The sequence below is a fragment of the Podarcis tiliguerta genome (assembly GCF_965153285.1).
Source record: "Podarcis tiliguerta genome assembly, chromosome: 11".
NCBI classification, from domain to species: Eukaryota; Metazoa; Chordata; class Lepidosauria; order Squamata; family Lacertidae; genus Podarcis; species Podarcis tiliguerta.
Genome location: NC_139544.1, coordinates 39,581,175 through 39,607,007, shown reverse-complemented (window position 1 = coordinate 39,607,007; position 25,833 = coordinate 39,581,175). Strand labels below are relative to the sequence as shown.

Below are 25,833 nucleotides of genomic sequence, written 5' to 3'. Positions count from 1 at the left end.
TGTGCCCAGGAAACTCTTATTATAGGGTTGCCCAGGCATACCAACTCTGGGGGGCTGAGGTGTCTTTGGCCCAGTGCTGGGTTACCAAATAGGCAGTTTAGGCACCAGCCTATGGGCCCCACACCTTTTAGGGGGCCCACAACAATGGATCAAAATAATACTGATTTGATCTTGAAAGAAAATTACAATCAAGCTTTCTTAGTTCAATGTTATCCCACCAAACGTATTAGGAGATAATCTGCAAGCCCCACCCTCCTCTGAGAGTTCAGCTGCCTAGGGGCCTCCATGGGGTTTAATCCAGCGCTGCTTTGACCCCATCAATATTTGTTGTTGGGGCGGATAAGGCCAGACATGGAGCCAAGCACAGTGTAGCTTCAGTGGCCTGCTCCTCTGGAGCGCTCCGCCTTCTTCAAACAATGTGATGAGGTACATGTTAGTTAGCCTACCATGGTCTGTACTCTGGGTTTTACTTTCATTTCCCAACAATGTTTTACACATGATCTTTTCTTTCTTTCTTTTTTTTAGCATCTCTTAAACTTTTCAGACAGTTTCAGGTTATGTAGACCATTTTTTTTCTTCAAAAAATTGCCTCATCCACTGCTTAATTTTATAGCATGCTCTGAAACACTGCTCATATTTTACCTCTTTGTAATGTTTCAGGCACTTGAAATTTCCCTGTATATAACGTTGTTCATTTGTCAATCTGTATTGACATCTGTATTTTTCATTTATTTGTAACTTGGTCCTGAAGGAGGAACATTTATTCTGAAACATTTTTGAGCTAAAACAAATCCTCTTAGTGGCATTTTTCAGAAGAAGTTTTTCCTTTTTACATGCTTCCTAGTTTATAGAACCCAACTATTGATTTCCCAAGTTTAATGGCACCCAAAAATGTGCCAAAATGGACACTTATTACTTCATTCAAATTTGCTGTATAGTTAAATTGTACTTTATTTGCATTGAGCTGGAGGTCTGAGTTGGATCATTTGTTTAACACATAAGGCCTTCCATTGTGCAAGATAAGACTTCCTTGAAATGCAGTTAAGCCTCTATAACTGGTGCTTGTTGGCTACGTAACACTGTTTTATTTTATAATAGCATGACTTTCATTCCCATTTGGAGTTCTATTGTCAGCAGCTTTCATTAACAAATGAGTGGGCTAATATACTCAAATGTGACAAAAGGTGGAAATTTATCTAAAGGCAAATGACAGCACCTCCCTAAAGCAGAATAATCCATTTTTGGCAAAAAACTAATTCCATGATTCCTTTGCCTGCTGGTAACCCATATGGGATTAGTTCTAAGAGGGGAAAGTGAAAACCCAATCCCTGGGCCCCAAGGTGTCTACCTCTTGCCTTCCCTGCAGTGCAAACCTCTCATGCTACATTAAGCTAGTACTTCATGCTAGCACACCATGCCTTGGCTTATTGTCAGTTATGCAGCGGCAGATTTTGAAGTGCAGGATCTCATCATGATAACCCCTGTAATTGGAAAGCCTCATTTCAAAAACAGAATGCAAGAAGTGCCTTAATCTTTTAAACTGAACTTTTGACATTTCAGTCTGAAACAGCTTGCATAGATATTACTTCCTGTCTGGCACGGGCACTGGTCCCTCTGAGTGCTCTGATTCAGGCCAGGAAAGGGAGGCACTTGAGGACAAGGACTTAGAATGAAGAGGGTGAGGCTTTGCAGCAACAGGAGACCCAGGGGCTGCGCCTTCCTAGCATGTGGAGGATGAGGGGAGCTCTGGGCACAAACTACTATGACACAGCGGAAAAGTTCAGAGGAAGCAGCATGCATCAAGAAAGAGGCAGTGCATCAAGAGAAGAATGAAGACTAATCCCACTAGGAGGAGTGTCTACCTTCAGGCCAGGGACTTCTGTGTGGCTGGGACTCGCAAGCAGCTGAGCTTTCCCTACCTCTGCTTAAAAGCTTGGCAGGTAAACGGGGAAACTTGTTGGAACAACTTCATTGATCTTGTGCAGTCCTGGAACTCTGCATAGAACTTTGCAGTCTTGGAACTTGCTACTAACCTTGGACTCTTCTTGCTCTCACACCAGATATATTGATGCTACTCCTTCGCCTTGTAAGGACACGTGGACTAGAGTCTTCTCTTTCCTAGCTGCTGAGTTTGTAACATTAGACTGCTATAATAAAATATTACTTCTTATATCTAAATGCCTCTGTGGTTTGGTCTTGGACAGGAGCCAGGTTAGGCCCCATGAAGAAGAGTAGAAACTTGTTAGCAGCAGCTGTACGAGGGAGACTCCTCTTTTACATTCAGTTCTCACCACCACACCAGAAACTCAGAAAGCTTGTGCAAGCTGTTTCCAGTGCTCTACAGAATTTGTATGCATAGACAGTGTGTTCCAATAAACCATTTTAGAAGCTAGAAGTTTCACTCGTCATCTGTCTTGAGAGTTAAATCCCAGCAGTGGGAACATTCTACACTGACATCCCACTTGGAGTGGTGCAGAGAACATAATGGAGGAATTAGGGGAAAGTGCAATTCATTTAGACAATAACCTACCTAATTTGCACTTTCAAAAACCAAAGCACAGCCATCCTTTGGAATTCACATACAATTTTGGGTAAAAACGAATCTATTAACGAAAATGTCACACAAAATGCATGATGTTGAGTGGGGAATTTTTCAAAAAATGTGTACATGAGGAGAAATTATTCCTAAAATGCTGGTGAATTTTCATGATCACTTAAAGGGAATGGCAAGAAGGCAAAGAGCAGATTGTAAAAATAAAGGGCAATTTTCAGAGCCGTGCAAATGGTTTTCTCACGTGTGCTGGGCAAACAAGGCAAAAGGGAATCCTCATTGCATCAGAGATGCAGAAAACTGCCCACAGGTTACAGAGAATGTAGCAGAATATGAAGCCTTGTGTTTGTTTCTCCAACAAATGGGTGCTGGATCAGGCATGCATGGCAAAACACAGAGGCACGAACACTAAACACAGTGAATCACAGGCTGCTCTCTTTACAGCACCCGCTAGTTGCTCTTGTGTTGAAACATCAAACAGCAAAACTATCGTTTTGGACTAAGAAAAAATCAGGGGGGTAGGCTATCAATAATCACATAATGTTCCTTTCATGGGAACATTAATGAAAGTTCGTCATCCAAGACGGGGGTGGGTGGTGGGGAGAGAGATGATGTGTCAATTTCAGAAGAAACAGTGCCTTCTTGACTGTACACAAGAAGAGCTGGATTTCCTGCATTTTCAGGGCTTCAACACATGTTAGGCTTTGAGCCTTTCTTGGGCTTTGCTTAAATTGCTTTGCCTTGCTTATAAGAAAGCCCATAAGCAGGAACCACTGCAGCCTCTCCTGGTGTTCTGCAGTCTACAACTGCCAAAGGGAAGGACCTGAGACAAGTCCATCTCATCATCAACCTGTCAGGCTTGGCAAAGGAGACCACCCTGCTTAAACCTAACTGAGAGAACCGGCCATTTATCAATGCCACGATACTGTGGCTGCAACTTCACAGATTACAAGTACCGTAAGTAAAACAAGTTGCATCAAACATGCCGAGTATAAACAAAGGCTGACTTTGGCCTTAGTTGGCTGGGTTACTTCCAACTAAGTCATACTTGGAGTAGGCCAATAGGAATCAAATGACATTACTAACTTAAGTTCATTGAGGATCTATTCCCTGTATGTGCTGGATGCAACCCACTGTGCTGAATTTACATCACCTATGTAGAAAACACCTGTTCATTTCTGAAGCCTTTGATCTGGATGAATATGTGATTTAGGATGCAGTCCCATACATGTTTACCTGAGAGTAAGTCCCATTAAGAATGCTTAAGAATTTTATCCAGTTCACATTTTAAACTGAATTGACCTGATTTGCAGTTTCAAGATTAATAGGCAGATCTGAACACAGTCATCCTTCCATTTTTACAGTATTCTAAATTCTGCAATACAGTTCTTGATTAAAAAAAATCTTAACCAACACACATATAAGATGGTGCGCTTAAATGCTATTTTGGGATAAGACATGCAGACAATGTGTACCATGGAGGGGGGAATTCAATAGTAATGCAAGTGTTCATACTTTTTTATTTTAAAAAAATCAGATCAACATGGGATGGGATGGACTTAGGAATAATTACTTGCAAAACTGATACAGACTGTAAATACTTATTTCCGCATCCCTAAATCCCATTGTATTCAATGGGGCTTGCCTCTGAGTAGACCTATATAGGTTCATAGTGTTAGATGGTGATGCGTTCCATTCAAGTAAACTGTGATGCATTCACTCATTTCATTTGCATTCCCATCATCTTCTGAACTTCACTCTCCACTCTTATTTGCATTGCTGCTCTTGTAACTAACATCAAGACCATTACACTGGAGGTCTGGTTTCTGTTGCTACATTTCTGTATGCCATCTTGAACTCTGGTTTCTCTTCAGTCCGTATAAATCTTTTGCCTTTTAGCCACCATGAACCACTGACAAAGTGACAGGTGAAAGTAAGCTAGCCTGAATAGAAATGTCTCTGTGTGTTTCTACTTCCTTTCAAAGTCACAGGAAGAATCACAAGGAGAAGCAGTTGAGGGAAAATGAAATGCTAGTGGCCTCAGCAAAAGAAGAGAAGCCCAGTTTTTCCTAGTGCCTACAGATAGGCAAATCTGTCAATTTTGGTTTCTCTTGACATCTCCAGGCAGGGCTGCAAATGTTCCTTGTCTGAAATCCTGCAAAGCAGCTGCCAGTCACTGTAGACCAGGGGTAGGCAACCTAATGCCCGGGGGCCAGATGCAGCCCAATCGCCTTCTCAATCTGGCCTGCGGATGGTCCGGGAATCAGCATGTTTTTACATGAGTAGAATGTGTCCTTTTATTTAAAATGCATCTCTGGGTTATTTGTGGAGCATAGGAATTCATTCATATATTTTTTTCAAAAGGCCACCACATGGTCTCATGGTCTGATGGTCCAGGCCACCACATGGTCTGAGGGACGGTGGACCGGCCCACGGCTGAAAAAGGTTGCTGACCCCTGCTGTAGACAAAGAAGCAAATGATTTGGGATAAAGCAGGTTCCTAGGTTGCTATCTGCCACCTGAGGCAGCCATCTCACTTTGCCTAATGATGGGGCCCTGCTCTGGGACACATGTGCAGCCACTGGAATGAGCATCATGCTTTTTATCTCTCTGAGATGAACCTCAAGCCTCCTCTCCTTCCTTTTCCATGGAAGAATAAAGGGAACGAGACTTACAGTGCCACACCCAAGCAAGCCCCTCACTTGCATTTTTATCTGCTCAAAACATTATTTGTTGGTCTGTTGTTATTTTAATTAACAAGGTTGTCTTTTCAGATTTAAAAACCCACTCTGAGAGCTGCCTGTGTGACCAATACAAGGGCCACCAATCAGCCCTGCTCTGAGAAACACAAATGATGACACTTGAGGGCCAACCAATTCACACTCTGCAAATCCATCTTACTGGACACAAGGAAGGAAAGTGTTTCCCCCGAACTCTGACTCTGAGAGACATTCTGTTGATAGCTTGGTCAACACACTTCAAATGGATGCATAGCATTGTCACCTAAGATCACGTACTGGGAAGGAGAGCCATGCATGGAGCAGCTTCCTACACTCTCACGGGTGATGAGCACTTTCAAAAGCTGCCAGCACATGCTGAGCAGGAATAAACCTCTTTGGGTGCTCAGTATGTAGTGGGCTTTTCCCCCCAGGCTACAGCCCTTTTGCAAAGTTAAAATAATAAACCTTGGGGTCAGAAAGTGTAATTGCCAGATGTCATGCATTCTTTGAAATGAAGAACATCTAGTACCATAAGCAAAAGAAGAAAAGTTTGTCCGGTCTTTAATCAAACTTCAAAACCACAGCCTGGTGCCTGTGGCCGCCTTTTTTAGAGTGTTTAAATCTTAAATGGGTTTGAAGGCAGATAAATAAAAGCAGGGAAATAAATCCAAGAAATCTAAGAAATATATGGCAATACTTGTTCAACATCATTGATGTATTACAGTATTTTAATATTTTTTTGGAAGCTGCCCAGAGGGGCTGGGGAAGCCCAGCCAGATGGGCGGGGTATAAATAATAAAATTATTATTATTATTATTATTATTATTATTATTATTATTATCATGAAAAGAAACTTTGGGTTCAGTGCTCCCTTGGGCAAGACTGTTGCAGGCTCAAGGGGAGGAGGGCCCTCCCCCTGACACAGCATTGCAGGTTATCTCTCCATGGGACTGTGGGAGGAAGTGGCACGCAGACTCATTCCAGACGGTCAGGCACCACTAAAACAGAGGCACTGAAGGGGAGAGGAGCAAAAGCTTAAATCTTGTGATAAAAGCTCAAGTCTGCTTTCCTGCACATAAAGAACAAAGGAGAGGAGACACCCAGCTTTCATTTTGCTCATGGTTAGGACGCCTGGTCTCTGGAGGCATGCATACTAAAGGGTCCTGAAATACTAAAGGGTCCTAGAAAGGCACAAGGCTGTCTATTTCATTGTTAAGGTAAAGGGACCCCTGACCATTAGGTCCAGTCGTGGCCAAATCTGGGGTTGCGGCGCTCATCTTGCTTTACTGGCCGAGGTCATGTGGCCAGCATGACTAAGCCGCTTCTGGCGAACCAGAGCAGCGCATAGAAATGCCACTTACCTTCCCACCGGAGCGGTACCTATTTATCTACTTGCACTTTGACGTGCTTTTGAACTGCTAGGCTGGCAGGAGCTGGGACTGAACAACGGGAGCTCACCCTGTCGCAGGGATTCGAACCGCCGACCTTCTGATCGGCAAGTCCTAGGCTCTGTGGTTTAGCCCACAGCACCACCAGCGTCCCATATTGCATTGTTAACATTCCCTAAATTACCTGGTTGGCAATTAAGATAACCTGACCTCCTTCTGCTGTGCCTCCCCACTTAGCACAACAGAAGAGTCTTCTATATATTTCTGCAGAGCCTATATATTTCAGTCCTTTTGAAAAACTTCCAGTGAATCTTCAAAAGAAGCATATCAGGACTGAAGTGCGTACAGCAACAGACAGGCTGTCTGTAATTTCAGACATTAATATTCCAATAAAAAATGTACAAGTACTCGGTGACCTCATTCAACTCTGACTCATCAAAATAAGCAAGGCTCTGCTTTATATGCAAACATTTATCATTCGCCACCAGTTCATCTTCTTTCTAAGCCCTCACCTTTACGTGGATCATGGTGCTCCCTGCCGCTAGTATTACACCCACAGGCCAGGAGGATTTCCACCCCTCCTGTGCTGGGCCACTTTTGGCTAATAGGCTTCAGTCTTCATGCGGCTTAAATGTGCCTTCACAAACACGCTTGACATTTTATTCTACATTGATGCAGCCCTAAGCAGAAGACAGCTGGTTTTAAGGCTGATCCCCTCCTTTTGTAATGCAATAATCTCCCAATGTGTGCCTTTGTTCTCATCCAGCAATTAAAACAGACTTTCTAAAGAGTTCCCTGTGCTAGAGGAAAACGTTGTTGCAAGACTACCAGACTTCTTGGCAAGCTTAACAAGGTCGGTCTCAACTTCTCTGGAGTCTCCAAAAACTAGGCTAGCAGATCTGTCATACACATTTTATATGTTTGCTGTAGGACAGGCACACCATCTATGGGGGGGGGGGGGAGTGCCCCTTATTGTCAGGTTTAGCGCTTCTCCCACACAAGACATGGAACGCTGGCAGTTTAAGTAGCTGAGGTTTATTTCTCAATAACAGACTTACAGCAGTCCAAGCTTCCACAACGCATCCTTCACTGTCGGAGTCAGTTGACTCTACTGGCTTCTGACCCCTCCCAAGGCCAGATACGCGCCACGTCCTTCCCTGCCTCCTGCTGGCCCACCTCTGCTCTAATCGCTTGCTCCGCCTCCTACTTCTTGGTGACTCAGGTGCAGCCAATTTTTCTTCCTCTGGAGATTCCTCTCTGCTGGGCGTGTCCCTGACACTTATTTTCAATGAGGGGGCTGGGGCCCCTCAATATTCCACAGCCGTCTGGGCCCAATCAGACCCTCCTGCAGCAGCAGCAGCAGCAGGCTCCATTGGACCCTCTTGCAGCTGCAACTAGGCTCTGTTGGGCCTTTCAAAGGCCACAACAGACCCCATCAGGGCTCCTCCCACTGTGTGATATCACACGGGTGCCACACACACCCAAATGTTGTTCTCCTGTACTATTTTCGGACACGTGGCTTACATACTTATTTATGTGTTTGCCTTGTAAATTTATGAACATTTAATTTATAGAGCCAGTGTGGTGTAGTGGTTAAGAGCGGTAGTCTCATAATCTGGTGAACCAGGTTCACTTCCCTGCTCCTCCACAATGCAGCGGCTGGGTGACCTTGGGCTAGTCACACTTCTCTGAAGTCTCTCAGCCTCAAACACCTCACAGAGTGTTTGTTGTGGGGGAGGAGGGGAAAGGAGAACGTTAGCCGCTTTGAGACTCCTTTGGGTAGTGATAAAGAGGGATATCAAATCCAAACTCCTCCTCTTGTTCTTCTATATATTTGAGACCTTAAATTCTTATAACAATACAAAAGCACTCCTAATAATCCTCTTCCTGTTGGCAGTCAACCTGACCTTTTCAGGGAGTCAGGAAATGAAATGGGAAGGATGGAAAACAACGCAACAGTGGAGAAAAAAAGACATGCCTGACTGAAACACATGCTAGAGCCCACCTGAGGGCCTGTTCTGTGGCAGAAATAGCAGGAAAGAAATTTTCCTTTTCTGCCATCATTGTGTTCACACAGAGTGGTCCAGTGTTCATAAGGAATGTGTAACATCATGAAAGTCCTTATGTGTTAGGATATGCCCAGTCACTTGCTGCGACAGTTTTACTAAACATTTTGTGAATAAAATTGCTTCCATCTGCTCCGACTTGGATGCCACAGTTATAACAAGGTCTTAACTCCTGGCAGCTGCTTCTGGGTGGTCAGAGAACAGCAGTGCCCAGAATGAGCACCTGTTTCTGGGGAAGTCATATAGTGACACATACTTTGGTTACATCAAGAAGGGACGGGTGTGACATACTGTTCACAAGGCTGCTTCTTGGCAGTCTCAGTAAGATTTACTTGGTCCAGAACACAGTATCTAGAATGTCCACAGGAACACTGCTGCAACAACATTTTTTTGCCAGTTTCAGAACACCTGGAATGATTACCAGTATGTGTGCAGGCATGCTACAAACTGTTGGCATAGTATTCAGCTACCAAGGATTTCCTATTGCACAACAGGACTTCCCATCTCTTTCCCCAAATCAGTTCCAGAGGACTGAGGGAGTCCCTAGAACAGATTTAGGCAACATGGAGGGAGCAGTGTGGGAGAACGGTCCATTGCACAAGCAGAAACCTTTGCGCTGACAGAACTGGTTATTACCTAAAGAGCCCTGAATCAGAGGTAGGGATCCTATGACCCACCAAATCCTGCTGGAATAAAACTCAATATCCTTGACCAATGGCCATGCTGACTAGGGCTTATGGGAATAAAATCCAATAACTTCTGGAGAGCTATAGCTTTCTCATCCAGCTAGCTTTCTCATCCAGCTTCCTCCTGAACTCACCTGCCTGCATCCTAAAATATAATTGAACGATCTTTCTGTGTGTGCTCCTCCTTAATCTCCATGTTGCCCTTGTAGAACTCAGCAGAGAAGAAAATGGGGTCAAAATTAGAATTAGTTGGTTCTACCTGCCATTGGGGGACGCGAGTGGCGCTGTGGGTAAAAGCCTCAGCGCCTAGGGCTTGCCGATCGAAAGGTCGGCAGTTCGAATCCCCGCGGCGGGGTGCGCTCCCATTGTTCGGTCCCAGCGCCTGCCAACCTAGCAGTTCGAAAGCACTCCCGGGTGCAAGTAGATAAATAGGGACCGCTTACTAGCGGGAAGGTAAACAGCGTTTCCGTGTGCGGCTCTGGCTCGCCAGAGCAGCGATGTCATGCTGGCCATGTGACCCGGAAGTGTCTCCGGACAGTGCTGGCCCCCGGCCTCTTGAGATGGGCGCACAACCCTAGAGTCTGTCAAGACTGGCCCGTGTGGGCAGGGGTACCTTTACCTTTACCTTTTACCTGCCATTGGATCCGGTCCTGCCTTTCATTTGTTCTGGCTGCACCTATTGTTTAGCTCCCTATCTTCCACCTTACTTGTCCCAATAGGCACAAACCATCACTGTATTTAGAAGTATGGATTTAGAAGTATGGTGGTTGGTGGAGGAATCTTACACTTCTTTCCAGGCTAACAGACAACTAACTCTGAATGCAGGCAAACAGAAAGCTGTGTGTTGAGTAAACATTTAAGAAGGAAAAAACAAATTAATCTACAGCACGATCAAGAATTTCAGATGTTTGCCTATGGTGGAACAAGGACAGTTAAGTGTTTTGTTGCTGCATGTCCCAATGACTGTGTGCTCTTCAGCCATTTGAGAGCATGCCAAAGACATGGGAAAAATGCAGAAAGCATTCATTTGTCAACAGACATCAAATATCACTGCTGATGGAAATGACCTTTAAAAGCCTGCTCTCCATCAATGTAGTTAATTAAAAGAAACTATATCCACCAAGCTCAAGGGTTCTCGCTTCTTGTTTGCTCTACTCTTTATTGGCTCAGGACAAGATTTTGCTTCAGTGCTCTTTGTTTATTTTATATACATCCATTCTGTTCACAGATCTCCAAGACTAGTGATGGACCTGTGAACGTGGCAATGTTCAAGGTTTGGCCAGAGTCTCACACATTCGGCTCTCTGGCTGAGAAAATATTTTCCTCCCAAATCAATGGGACACATATTTTCAAAGGAAAATCAATGAAGAATGCTTTCCCCAGCCGCCCCCCAAGAAGGGCGGAGGGACTGTGTTGTACAAATGGAATGAAAAGGGTTTGGCGTGATACTGGGATTCCAAATTCCAAATGCATAATGACACGCGCAGATACAGTCAGACAATAGGGCTATTTCTGGGGTCTACACATCACCCCATACGCACAGCACTCTCCCCACTTGAGATTCCCAACAACTGGTATTGAAGGACATACTGCCTTCAACAGTGGAGGTAAATAAACACCTACTGGTGCAAGTTGAGTTCTGGTTCTCAGTCACAAGGAAGAGGATGAAGTTCAACCATCATCCTCAATCTTCCTGCAACACTGAATACACTGAATGAAGTCCAGAATATAGATGGACCCTGAAGGTCAGTTCTGTGCCTCAGCTCCCAACTGAACTTGTTCAGACTAGGAATGCAATTATGCACTTAAATACTACTTTTAAAAAATGCTAGAATTTAGGAGCACAAAGGTAAACCTAATTTGCTCTTAGCTGTTACTGAGAGCAATTAAGGCTACAACCCTCTGTACGCATACGTGGGGACAAGCCCCACTGAATGCAGCAGTACATAGCCCAAAGAAATGTGTATAGGATCAGGTCATGTTAAAACCAGAAGGATAAAGCATGTTGTTACAGGATTGCACCCAATGACTGATTTAGAGGTACAATTAGATCATAGGTTGGACCTGTGGTCCTCCAGAGGCAAACTATTCACTGGCACCAATGAGGTTCTCTCTCTCATCAGTAAACGCTGCATGACTCATAGACTCATAGAACTGTAGAGTTGGAAGGGTCCTTGAGGATCGTCTAGTCTATGGTTACCAGATGTCCCCATTTCCTAGGGAGAGTCCCCGGATTTAAAAATCTGTCCCTGGACAAAATCTATCCCTGGAATGTTCCCGGATTTCATTTAATGTCCCCAGATTTATATTTTAAGTGTTGTAGATTTATTAGTAGGGAATGAATGTTGCATGATTGGTTCAGCAGCACAAGACACATCATATGGGGACTTCCAGCAAGGCAAAATGGCGGGCGCCACGGCAGCAGGCAACTCCTGAAGCCAGCCAGAGCCAACTACGCTACCAGGCTGGCTCCAGGCTGCTGAGACTGCTGCTGCCATTGCTGAGGGGGAACCGGGGATGCCCGGCATGCCAAGTGGGGGAACCGCTGACCCCCACCCACCCCCGTGACACAAATCGAGCCAGGAATGAGAGTGCCCCGCCACCTGGCCAACTTCCCAGTGGCGCTCTGGGGCCAGGAAAACCCTGGAGCCAACGCAGGGAGAAGGAGGAGAGGAGAAGGAGAAGGAAGAGAGAGTAAGAGGAAGGAGAAAAAAGAGGGAGCCCCAACCTTGCTGCACTGCTGAGGAGAGGTAGGAGAGCACTGGGAGGTCAAGGACACAAGGCCGAGCACAGGCCTGACCTGATCCTACTCCACAGTATCTAGCACTCCAAGAGAGCAAGCCGGGGCCCAGAGGAAGGCCACGTGACAGAGGAGACCACAGAAGAGAAGATATTACTTTTTTTTAAAAAAAGTAACTTTTTTAACAACTCCCCCCCCCCCCAAAGTGTCCCCAGATTCTTTGGAAAAAATTCTGGTAACCGTAATCTAGTCCAACCCCTGCAATGCAGGAATATGCAGCTGTCCCATATGAGGATCAAACCTGCAACCTTGGAGTTATCAGCACCATGCTCTAACAAGGTGAGCTATCACAGGTCACCTTTGAGTCTGGGGAAAGATGGTGACTGGGCAGAAGAAGATCAAACCACCCACCCACTCCCTCCCTGCATGCTGTAATCCCAAATTTAGATGCCCCTCCTGCTGCGACAAGCTCCCCTCTCCCTTTGTCTCCCAGGACCAAAAGAGGCATGAAAAGAGCAGAGGAGAGACTGACTGAATGCAGACACAGCCTCTGACTGTTTGGAAAAAGCCATGGAGAGGAAAAGATCTAGATGGCTGTGGAGAAACAGGGACTTGCAGTCTCAGCAACTGATTCATGGGGGAAAGACCTACTGGAGATGAGATGAGATGCTTATTAGGCCTGACACTCCTGTGCAGATCATGTTTTTGCTAATAAAGAGTTAACTCCAACTTGCACGGTATGAGTTACTGCTGGCTTGCTCCTGACAGGTAGCAACAGTGGTGAGGAGGTGGGCCTATGAAGCAGATCTTGTCCAAGAGCCCCTCCCCCCCTCAATTCTGGAGCCAACACTGTATACATACATAGCTCCAGCCTGCTCCCCAATAGCAAAAAATAAATGGGGGGGGCGCCTTGGTATAAGAGCTGTAGAGAGAAACTAACGGAAAAGCTCCAATCTAGGTGTTGTTGCTTGCTCACAAGTAGGTCACCTTACTGGAACACAGCAAATTTATTCCATATGCACTGGAAATATATATATATACCATGTTCAGTCCTTGGCATCTCCCAAGTAGGTTTCAGACAGGGAAAAGCGCCCTTGTCTGAAACCCTTGAGAGCCCAGAGTAAACAACGCAAAACTTGAAGGACCAATAGTCTGACTCAGGATGAGTTGCTCCTGTATAAAGAGGATTACACACACTGGAATCCCTGGCTGCTTCTCGGCAGATATGTTACCATAACATGCCAGTTCCCAGAAACTCAACAGATTGCATCCTTTATGTAACATTTCGCTCCTAATACTTTGAAATTCTCCCGATATTGATCTGAGATCCTAATATCCTGCTAAGCCTAAAATTAGAATTCCCCACTGTTCTAAAAAGCCAGCACAAATCCTTAAAAAATGCTCTCACTAATCCAAGTTTAAAGATGCCAAGGCCAATTTTTCCCTTCTCTGATGATCTCTAGTGGGAATGAAAGGGTAATATTTTCAGAAATATTTCAAGGTGAGGTCTCATTGCTCTCATTTAAAAAGCCCACTGACTTAAAAATGAGCCTGGCTAGAAACTGTAGCGCGCGCGCACACACACACACACACACAAACACACACCCCACATCACCACCGCCCAAATGTAGAAACCAATTTATTTCTGCCTTTTAATCATTCCATTTTTGCCTGCCAATTTAAGTGAGTCCCTTGCTAATAAAAAGACCATCAATTCATGTTTCTGCATAAAAACCTCTAATATATTTTCATCAAATCAAATGCAGACGTCTATTTTATGCCTATGTTCAGTTACTATTTTTTTTCAGATTTTTGGTAATTCTGTTTCTCACTGTACAATTACAGCAATTTAATATGGAGGGCTATCATCTAATAGACCACCCTTAGCATCAGATCGCTGGCTGTTTTTGTCTGACATAGCTGCTTTTCATCAGAGCTTGCAGTTACCAGTTTTTTTGACTCCATTCCTGCGCTTTTAAAAGCAGCCGGGCATACAGAAACTAAACAGGTGATAAGAGCAGGGCTAGTAAAAACAAGTGGCAACCACATCTTCTCTTTTTAGTATGAACACAAAGGGACACTGCACTCTTCATTTTAATTTGCTTATACTTGCAGCAACCCTGTGATGCAATTTCTGTTTTTACAAATGAGCTCGGTGAAAAGTGATGTACAGGAGCCCTCAGGCCACTTCCAGATAACTCAGCTATAGAGCATTCATCTTGATTTGTTTGCAGGGAGGTTATACGTGTTGCAGTTTTCATTCCCCACTTTGCAGTGCATTTCCCCCAAAAAAACTTTCCTTACCACAAAAAACCTGTGTGTGTGTGTGTGTGTGCAAATAGCTTTGTGGCACATAAGTACCACATCCACTCTTGTTGCCCAACCTGAATTTGCCAGTATGCAACTGACTCACAGAATTTGTCAATTGAATTTGTCAGTATGCAAACTGAATTTGTCAGTATGCAACTGGGGACGTGGGTGGCGCTGTGGATTAAACCACTGAGCCTAGGACTTGCCGATCAGAAGGCTGGCGGTTCGAATCCCTGAGATGGGGTGAGCTCCCGTTGCTGGGTCCCTGCTCCTACCAACCTAGCAGTTTGAAAGCACGTCAAAGTGCAAGTAGATAAATAGGTACCGCTCTGGCGGGAAGGTAAACAGCGTTTCTGTGTGCTGCTCTGGTTCGCCAGAAGCAGCTTAGTCATGCTGGCCACATGACCCGGAAGCTGTATGCCGGCTCCCTCGGCCAATAAAGCGAGATGAGCGCTGCAACCTCAGAGTCGGTCACGACTGGACCTAATGGTCAGGGGTCCCTTTACCTTTATCTAACTGACTCACACCTGCAAAACAGCAACAACAGCCCATGGCACAGCCCATTGCTCTTATTTATCTTTTATTCAGTGTATCTTCCTTAATATTTAGTTATTTAATGTATTTGAATCCTGCCTTTCTCCCACGCTGGAATTCAAGCTGGGATTCCAGCATTTAGAAACACAGAATACAAACTAAGAAAAACAAACTAGTTAAAATATATCAAAACACATTTAGAACCAGCAACTAAAACACAGTTTGTCCTGACAGCTGCCCCATAATCAGCAATGTCTGCCCCTTAGTTTTCAAAGACCTGTCTGAATAGGATGGTCATTGCTTGCTTGTGGAAGGATAACAAAGAGGCAGCCAATCTAACCTCTCTTTAGAGGGAATGCCACAATATGGGAGCAGCCACAGAAAAGGCTCCATCTCATGTCACCACCACCTCTGCTTCTGAAGTTGATGGGACCGAGAGAAGGTGCTCACCTGAGGATCTTAGCACCTAGGCAGGTTCATATAGGGAAATATTATCTTTCAGGCAGTCTGGGCCCAAGCCATTTTCCTTATTGCTTTTTAAAATCCCATTATTTATACCTACTGTTGCACTTATTATTCACACTGCAATGGGAGAGAGGGATCTTGTCAAAATGTATGCAGCATACAGATTCTGTGACCAATACTTCAAGGAACGTAAAATCTGGTTGTTTTCAAGAAGAGATTTGCTCTTGGGGATAGAAAATTCTTACTTTCTAAAGTAATAATAGCAACAATTCAGCTCTATCTAAAAAACAATATCCAGCTCACTCCTAACACTGGTTATGGATGGAAGTTAGTACAATTTACAAGTATTTTCAACTGTATGAAGAACCTATTTTTCTTTATACAGCATCAACCTCAGTTAGGGATTATTGTTAAGACATCATCCCCTGACTGTTACAGCACTGCTCCCAAATAACTGTTATTGCAATACGTTACATGGGTTGTTGCAAGCGACAGCCATATAACCATTATGTAAAATGTCATCGGTAAATAGCCAGGGCAATAAATTACAACCATTTGCCCTAATTAGACCCGGATAAGATCTGACCATATGATAGCTTCCATTATACATCTCCAGGCACAGGGCAGGACACAGCTACAAATGTCATACACCAATAAACTGGAGCTGAGCCAGGTTTTTAAAACACACACAATGACCAATGACAGCACACTGTGCTTTTGGTCTGGGACATTAGAGGACGAGCCATCTGTCAAAACGAAGCACAGATGTTCAAGTATCAGCCCAAGCTAAGTTAATACATCGTGCATGGCATTTTGTTCAGGGAGGGGGAGATGAAAGGATTAAATACCCTAAGCGTCACTGTATCTTTTTAAAAAAGTGAATCCATACAGTTTAGGCTTCCATGTCCTTCAGTGAGTGATGGGCTTAGTTAATGCAGGTTCTTGGTACAGGTATATTTCACATTAACAAGAGTGTGCAGAATATATTTCTTTCTCTTGGGAATCTCAAATCATTTAGTGACTGACTTGTCTAGAGCTATCTGCTTCTTATATAGCTTCTGCACAGAAATGCCAGAGAATTCCAACAAAAACAGAAGTGGAAATTGATGGTGTTCACTTACTCTTCCCATGTCTCGAATGGAAATCAAACCAGTGAATAGTGATAATGAGTATTCACTGGTGTGTTTGTTCAGTTAGCAAATGATATGTAATTGATTATGGGAGCTTTCCTACTAAAAATGCATTTCCTGAATGGCCTTTGCATTGAAATTGTGTGGAAAGAATTACATCTTCAAACATGTTAAATTCATAAGTTAGGTAAATTACATAAATAATCATGTACATTTTAGAATAACATAGTATTTGCTGCAAAACAAACTGCATGGGAACTTTTCTCTGCCAACAGGGTGCCCACCTACTTGGCATGAGACTACTAGCTCTAAGTGACATATGTACACGTTGCACTGGGTATTAATTTTTTGGTTTTAAAACAATTTAAGTTTAACAAGACAGCAAAGTTCAAAAGGTCAATTTCCAAAATTCCATGGTCCTTTCTCCTGAATATCAATTGAAAGGATTTATCTGGGCTTTTCTAGAAGTGACTGTAACCATGGCAAATTGCATAATTTTCGTAACGAAGGTTACCGTGTGTTAATTAATTAATTCACGGTTAATGTTAAACCTGAAAACAGACACAAGAGATAGTTCTATATCAAACATGGTCATAGCTTCAAAATTTAAAAATAAAAAGAGAACCATTAAATTCTAAAACAGGTCTTGGCAGAAGCTGGGAAACAGGCTTACTTGAATTTCTAAGAAAAAATATAGTTGATTAGACTAGTACATTAGCCTGAGGACACTACAATTAAATCAGTAATCAAACAATGCAAAACTGTATTTGCAAGGTATGGTACCACCAAAGAGATTGTGAGCGACAAAATCCTTCAATTTTTTCCGCGCACTGCATCAAGTCCATAATTTCCTCAATGAAGTGGCATGGCAGAAAAAGCAATCCAAAACACAGAATCATAGAAAAGAAATCTTACAGAGAGGAAATCTGAACTGGCCAACACAGACCCAAATCTGACTCCACTAGATACCAGTCCACCTGCAGGACTTTTAATAGGGAACACTTTTCTATCTCAGCACTATTATTACAACTAGAACTGATAACGGGAAATACTATAGCATTTCAACTCCCAAGTTTATCAATATGTTATCAATGAGCACAGCCACACTGATCAGCCTCATCCCTGATCCTGCATGTGCCCCCCTTGATATCTGCAAATATAGCACTGTAGCCTAGAAGCCCTCATGCATATAGTTATTTGTGCAAAGGCTTCCATAAAACCTGTGGGAAAACAGTATCCATGTCGTACATTTCTAGCATTCAAAGCACTGCAACACACATTGGCCTGGCCTGCAGGTAACACAAAACCAAACGATGGCTTGGTGTGCCTGCTAAGCTCCTCTCACACCTGTAACTTCACTTCTCGAAGTGAGGGAAACATCAGGAGGCCCTCAGAGCTGGACCTCAGTGTCTGGGCTGAACGATACGGTGACACGCCTTCAGGTATACAAGGCCAAAGCCACTTAGGGCTTTGGGAGATAACCCATGAGCCCAGGTTCTGATGCAATATTGAGCCAAATCATGGCTCATCTCCTGGCAGCACTGCAACAGAATTGAGTGAAAGGAGCAAATCAGCCACGATTTTCTCAGTGTGCGCCAGCCTACTTGTTCTTTCACACTAAGCCATGGGTTTGACTTAGTGTTATGTGTGAAGGAGGCAATTACAGTGGTACCTCGGGTTACAGACGCTTCAGGTTACAGACTCCACTAACCCAAAAATAGTACCTCGGGTTAAGAACTTTGCTTCAGGATGAGAACAGAAATTGTGTGGCGGTGGCAGTGGGAGGCCCCATTAGCTAAAGTGGTGCTTCAGGTTAAGAACAGTTTCAGGTTAAGAACAGACCTCCAGAATGAATTAAGTTCTTAACCCGAGGTACCACTGTATTTCAGGGGCTTCTAATAAGTCTGAGCTGTGGTGTGTTGGAAATTAATCACTGCAAGCTGCTTACATTGTGGTATTGTTTATTACATTTTTATCCCTGCCCTTCTTCCAAGGAGATTGGAAACAACAACATAGGTTTCCCTCTACCACCTCCCCACCATTTTATCCTCATAATTACCCTGTGAGGCTGAGAGATTATGATACCTCAGAGTCATGCAATGAGCTTTGTGGCTAAGTGAGGATTGAAACCCAGACTGATGTCACCACACTAACACCACCACCACAATGGCTGTCTTCATCATAGCATGGGATACCTAATTGCAGCCAACGTGAAAGTTTCAAAACAAGAGCCTTGTGTTTCTCCAAGATGGCTTTGGATGGATCCAGAAATAGCTTTAATAGCACTATATCATGAAATATGACAAAACATTTTCTTTATACAATAAATTGTTTATATCAAAGCAGGGAAAATACAGCCAGCTATTTTTCTGGCAGAGAAGAGACTGTCCTGAGAAAGTATACTCCCCAAAGCAGAAAGAGATAAACAAAAAAGCAGATACATTTGTGATTAATGTGTGTGTGTGTGTGTATTTTTTTTTCAAAGAAAGCGTTAAGCTGCAAAGAGATGAAAGCGGATTCAAGAGAAAGAGATCGCTGAGCTCATTTGAAGCAAATGACGCTGAATTTTCTCCAGATAAAAAGCAGGCCTAAGTGGAAACTCTTAAGGCAGATATACATACCTCAAGCCTTTATTTCAAACCAAGTGATGGTTTACAGGGTAGTATTTCATAGGATTTTGCTTTACCCGCACTATAGAGTTTGTAATACATTTATAAACAACCCTCCAGCTTAATAAAACTTCCAGATCAGATATCAAATACAGAAACTTTCAGTCCCTTTTTCCTTTTGTGTTCGGCCTTTCAGATGGCAAGGCTGATGCCAGGAACTATCTGGTCATATGTAAACCACTCTGAAAATCTTGTTCAGCCAAAGGGTAGAATTAAAATGCTTTATTTTATTTTTTAATAAAAAATTGTTTTAGGTAAATTAATCAAAGTGGAAACAGCAGTGCATTCTATTGACTCAACAGAAATATATCTGAGCAACAAAAACAGTAAAAATAAAGTACTGATTGCTGGTTAAAACCAGGTTCGCTGGCACATGCTAGAAGGCCGGAGGCCTACACAAATAAAAAGTTATTTATCTTGAATAAAAAACGTGCACCAAATTTGGCACTTGGGGGCGTATCACACAGGTGGGATATCATAGCTGAAAAATGGCAGGGGTCATGTGACAATTGGAGAGATGTTATGCCTGCAAACCTAAGACATTGCATACGCTGCATTCTATTAAGATGGAACCATCATCAGAGCCCATCACCACAGGTGGAAAGCCTGGAACAGCAGAGCAAGCAACAGGGCAAAAATTTAGCTTTGACCAAAGCGTTGAGTACAATCCTCAAACCCACCAAGAGGCACGTAATAAGCAATGCAGGCACCCATATGCCTTTCACTCCTCCAGTTCATCCAGAGTAGGCTTCCTCCATCTCGGCCCTCCAGATGTTTTTTGGCCTACAACTCCCATGATCCCTAGCTAGCAGGACCACTGGTCAGAGATGATGGGAATTGTAGTCTCAAAACATCTGGAGGGCCGAGGTTGAGGAAGCCGGATCCAGAGCAATGCCTAGAATCCCCATTTGAGACCAAGTCCAAGAAGCAAACTTCCAATGACTGCATACCCCCCAAAAGTATAATTTATTCCTATACCTGTTTAAACAAGCACTGGCAAAGAAAGGGGGTGCAGTAGGTGAAGCCTTCCCCAGGTGTCATCCCTGAGGGGGGTGACATTGCCGTGCCACCCCCTGGGATGCTTACTGTGGGCGGCGCTCCCCTAGCATTCTCGCCAAGCCCCCACAGCATGTGCGCCACTCCGGGTGCCGAAGCAGCTAGCTTATGGTTACCAGACGTCCCCATTTCCTGGGGAGAGTCCCTGGATTTAAAAATCTGTCCCCGGAGAAAATCCATCCCCAGGATGTCCCTGGATTTTAACGTCCCCGGATTTTTATTTTAAGTGTTGCAGATTTATTAGTAGGAAATGAATGTTGCGTGATTGGTTCAACGGCACAAGACACATCATATGGGGACTTCTGGCGAGGCAAAATGGCGGGCGCCACAGCAGCAGGCAACTCCTGAAGCCAGCCAGAGCCAACTACACTACCAGGCTGGCTCCGAGCTGCTGAGACTGCCGCTGCCATTGCTGCGGGGGAACCAGGGATGCCCAGCGTGCCAACTGGGGGGAACCTTTGACCCCTGCCCCATGACCCAAATCGAGCCGGGAGTGAGAGAGCCTGGCCACCCAGCCGACTGCCCAGCGGTGCTCTGGGGCCAGGAGAACCCTGGAGCCAACGCAGGGAGAAGGAGAAGGAAGAGAAAGAAAGAGAAAGGAGAGAAAAGAGGGGAGCCCTGACCTTGCCACTGCCGCCTATGAGGGAAGGTAGGAGAGCACCAGGAGGGCAAGGACATGTGGCCGAACCCAGGCCCAACCTGAGCCTACTCCATGGCAGCTAGCACTCCAAGAGAGCAGGCTGGGGCCCAGAAGAAGGCCATGCAACAGAGGAGACCACAGAAGAGAAGATGTTACTTCTTTTTTTAAAAAAATAACTTTTTAAAAATAACTTTTTTTCTCTCTCTTTTTTTTAAAAAAGTGTCCCTGGATTCTTTGAAAAAAAATCTGGTAACCTTAAGCTAACTCCACCTCTGTGAACAAGAATTGTTTCTGTGGCAGGCTAGCAATAACTGCTTGGGAAGAGGTTGCAAAATGGTTCAACAGGTTGAATAGGAAGCACTGTAGCAATGAAAGATAGATTTCAGTGTCTGTGTGACCAGAAACATTCCCTGCAAAAACTTTCCAAAACAGTCTCTGTCCGAGTATCTATTTTCTAACCAGTAAAGTGTCACACTCACATTGCCAATGTTTATAAGTGCTGCGAACATGACCCTAAACATGCTAATGATGGAAAAAGCATTAGATTTTCTACTTTGCCTTGAAGAGAGACACTAGAGATGCTTTTTAAAAAGAATCTCATTTATCCAAGCCCAATTATCTAGTCTAGTATCCCAAAAGGCCTCTGCAGTTGGCAGTCCAGATGTGGATACACAGTACATAGCCAAAACCATAGCTATGTATGCAACAAAGTTCAAATCACGAAAGGGATACCATGAATGAACCAAAGCATGGTTTTGCATTCCTCCCTTCTTTGAACATTTAGAAGCTCCAACAGAGCTTTATGGGGCCAGTTTTTTTCTTCTGGGCCCCACCCGCACTAAACCAGCATTATTCTACTTTAATCAGCCATGGCTTCCCCCCAAAAAATCTTGGGCAGTTTAGTTTCTTAAGGGCCCTGAAAGTTGTCAGGAGGTACCTGACAATTCTCAGAGCTACAACCAATCCCTCTTTCCTAAGAAACTCAGGGAAACAAAGGTATATTCATTGCTTTATCTGGTTCTATTTGCAGATGTCTAATCGGGATAGTAACTGAGGAAGTTGAAGGCACTGTATTGTGGTGGCTCTGCTCCTACCTATGAGGTCGTTACTAGAAAACAGCACTAGGTGAATATTGCTCAAACATGTGGTTTTTGAGTTGTGGGGTTCCCACAGGCATCCCTTCTGTCTCCTCTGCTCTTCAACATCTATGTGAAACTGCTGGGAGCTGTCGTCCGGGGATCTGGAGCATGGTGTTGTCCAGCACTGCCCAAGATTTTTTGGGGGAAGCCATGTTGTCAGTATCCTGATGACACACAGCTGTATCTCTCCATTCCATCTGACTCAGGAGAGACTGTGCAGGTGTTGGGCCAATGTCTGTAAGCAGTGAAGGATTGGATATAGTCAATAAATGATGGAGGTGCACTAGCTGGAGGGAATTAAGTGAACAACCTGTTCTGGGCGGGGTGCCACTGCCAGGAGCTGCCTGGGTTGCACTGACAGGTGACAGGACTTTCTCAGGGATGGTTCCCTGTTTGTGGAATGTCCTCCCTTGTGGGATAGGCCTGTTTCCCTCACTCATTTTTAGGAAGAAACATTCCTGTTCACCTAGGTATTTAGGTGGCTGAAAGAGACTGTTCCCGGCTATCTTAAATTTATTAACTGTGAAGGTATGCAATTATTTTACATGTTTTTAGGTGTTCTTAATGCCTTTAAATGTTTTTAAAAATTCTTTTAAAATGTTCTAAACATGTTTTGAATAGCATTTTCCACCAGTTTGCTACGCTGGGCTCCTTTGGGGGAAAGAGCGGGACAGAAATTCAATAAATAAATAAATTTCCTAGAAAGGGTAAAATGCAAAAGGCACCATGCTATGATCCAATGATCTAGATAAGCCCTAAAAGCATCAATCATGGTGCAGGCTTGGCTGATTCACAGCACATGTTGATAGCATCTATCTGCAAAGCTCGTTTCACTGCCATTGCAAACTCTCTAATGACAGAGTTACAGGCGTAGCTTCATAAATGGCTGCATTAGCTATCTTGAAGGCATGCAGAATAGTTTGTATATATTGTAACCCATCTAATAAAAACTGGGTTACGTCTGCCGCGCTCTCCCTCCCCTCTTGATACATTCATGCTGAAAACTGCCCCATGCATCTGTCCCTTGGAAGCGGAGGACTAAATGTAACATTTTGGACAGCAAAAAATGTGCAAAGGAAATACAAAGCAATGCAAGCAACGCATCGTACCAGGAAATGAAGTTCGTCCGAAGGGTCAAAAACATTTAGCACAAATCTTACTCGATTATGGACTCTTGAAATGCAAAGAGAGAACTAAAACTTCTTCAACCATTTACAGTCATCAAAGCAGAAGGACTGAAGTAGATATATCTGCTAACCTGGGAACACAGGAATTCAAGTTGCAGGCTACATTTTCTGTTCCACCAATGCACTGGGGGTGTTTGTGGAAAGGGAGAGAATCACTAATCAAGAAACTGCCCGGACTCTGATCTATGCTAAAAGAAAGTTCCACAATTGCAACACAAACAGAGACTTTCCCTGTTTTAAAAATTCCTAGAAAGCATTATGAATGTTGGTTTCTCTTAGACAGTAATGGTTGTGAGAACGTGACACACTGGTGGTTTCCATACAAAATTCCGTAAAATAATAACTGCAATAACAGCATGGCCCAACTATATTTGCCACAAGTAGAGATGGAGGACAAAATTGATTTTGTTTACATTTTAATGAAAAACTACCAGGTTTGCACTTCTCGAATGAACACGGGAACCCAGACACAGCCTCCAAAAACCTTAGAGAACTGAAATTGCCCAGTTTGTCCATGCCTAGCCAACAACAACAACAAACAACAACCCCAGACCACTTTCTGTTCTACTGTTTGGAAGGGAAGCCAAATGCCTGCTGCAGTGTCTTAAAATCTCTGCAGCACCTGGCAATATTCAAAAGCCAATACAGGAATCTATGGGATACTTTCATTAAAGTGCAAGGCACTCTTAAGCATGGTTTATAAAGAAGTGAGCCCCATTGTATTCTGTTAGACTTACTACCTAGTAAATATGATTCCGACTTCAGCAGCAGTTTCCATAGTTTTTAATTATTATTTTAAGTTCCTCCTCCTAATTTATTACTTATAATCAGGCTGATCACTATACTAGGTATCATACAGAAGTTAAGAGGCATGGCCTCACCTGTGGGTTTACAATGAAATAATTGGTTCTACAGTGGTACCTTGGGTTAAGAATTTAATTCCTTCAGGAGGTCCGTTCATAACTTGAAACTGTTCTTAACCTGAGGTACCACTTTAGCTAATGGGGCCTCCTGCTGCTGCCGCGCAATTTCTGTTCTCATCCTGAAGCAAAATTCTTAACCCAAAGTACTATTTCTGGGTTAGCAGAGTCTGTAATCTGAAGCATCTGTAACCTGAGGTACCACTGTATCTAAAAGCCTTGCAGTCTGCTCCTCAGAAGTAAGTTCATTGGAACTTAGCCACAAGGAGGAGTGCATAAAATTGCAGCTCAAATTCTGAAGTGCTCGTGGCATTTAGTTTTCTATAAAAAGGGGTGAGCACAAAGTAGCATTTCAATTAAAAAAAGTTGCTTAAGGCTTCGCCATGAGCTGGTAAAGACTATATATTTAAAAGAAGAAACTTGGGAGGGGTGTGTGTTTATTGTGGCTTTTTAAAAATCATTCGGTGTCTGTAGCCCTCTCCACAGTAATCTCATTGAGCGCTCATAAAGAAAAAGGAAATACAGTTCCTTCCTAACACATACTTTATGTGTCTTCGATCCAAAGCAGCATCTGCATGGAAAAGTCACAAATACTGCAATCTCATCCCTTTCTAATAAGTGAAAGAGAGCACAACATAGAATCAAACACGGCACCATTTCCAAAATAAATACAGCAGTGGTTTGCAGTTCAACTGTGCATAGTAGACAGACCTAACTCTCTAGGGACTGAGAAGCGCAAAGTTAATTCAGAGGCAACGCAGTCCCTCAGCCACTAAAGTTGTCCCTTATGCTAATGTGGTATTGCCCAATTACAGGAGCTCTTGCTTAAAGTGTGCAATTAACGCAAGGGTTTAAGAAATCAGAGTTACTCACAGAGTCGTCCTGGAGATGCAACAGCCAGCTTTTCTTACGACAGGAAATTCCAGTGCAACATCATGTACGATGCAGAACCGACAGGCATGGAGTCAGGAACAGACGGGCCCCTGGGATTACGGCAGTCCCAAGACGCGTGCTAGTGCATGCCGAACTATAATTTATGAAACAGAGCTCGTTTAATCAGCCAATCGGTTGGCTTCTCCCTAACAAGTCTAACTGGCTCTGAAGGGCAGAAAGCACTGCAACAGAACAATAAAAAAGAGACGATATCCCACACACTAAGCTGCTTAGGGTGGAATTGCTTTCTGTGACAGGAGTCTGGTGGGGGAGGGAAGCAGTCTCTCCCATTCTCCCTCTCTTTTTAAAACAGAGTAACAGGTGATCTGCTTCCGTGTAACAAAACAGCTGGAAATCTGAGCTCTGGATTTAATTTGAATCGCATGTGCAAGGAAGGATCATAGCAGTACTGTTCTCTCCTCACTTTCCTCCAGCCCACCACAAATATCCAGCTCTCCCTTTTTGTATGCTGTTAGAGAAGAAACAGCCAAAGCATCCATTTTTTGCTGAATTGCCGTACTGCTGGCCATTTAAAGACACGCACACACACACACATTATCAGATTCTTTTATCTGCTCTTTTCAGCACCCTTGTTTCCAGGAAGAAGATGGTCAAATCTAAATTCTGTGAATAGGAGGATGGTTTAATTTTTAATTTTCACAGAAGGCTCTGGCTCAACCTTGATGATGCCTTCCTACA

General features: G+C 43.8%; 1 protein-coding gene across 2 annotated transcripts in view; it reads right to left on the bottom strand.

The window, feature by feature from the left end:
• Positions 1 to 25,833, bottom strand: part of PDE4D (phosphodiesterase 4D) — a gene marked incomplete at its 3' end in the record, with an annotated part of 612,406 nt that overhangs the window by 574,807 nt on the left and 11,766 nt on the right. Inside the window, exon 1 of one of the 2 annotated variants that reach the window (XM_083403906.1) lies at positions 25,075 to 25,318. The exons of the other annotated variant lie outside the window; for it this stretch is intronic. Of the gene's footprint in view, positions 1 to 25,074; positions 25,319 to 25,833 lie in introns of those variants that run through there. 2 annotated transcript variants of the gene reach the window in all.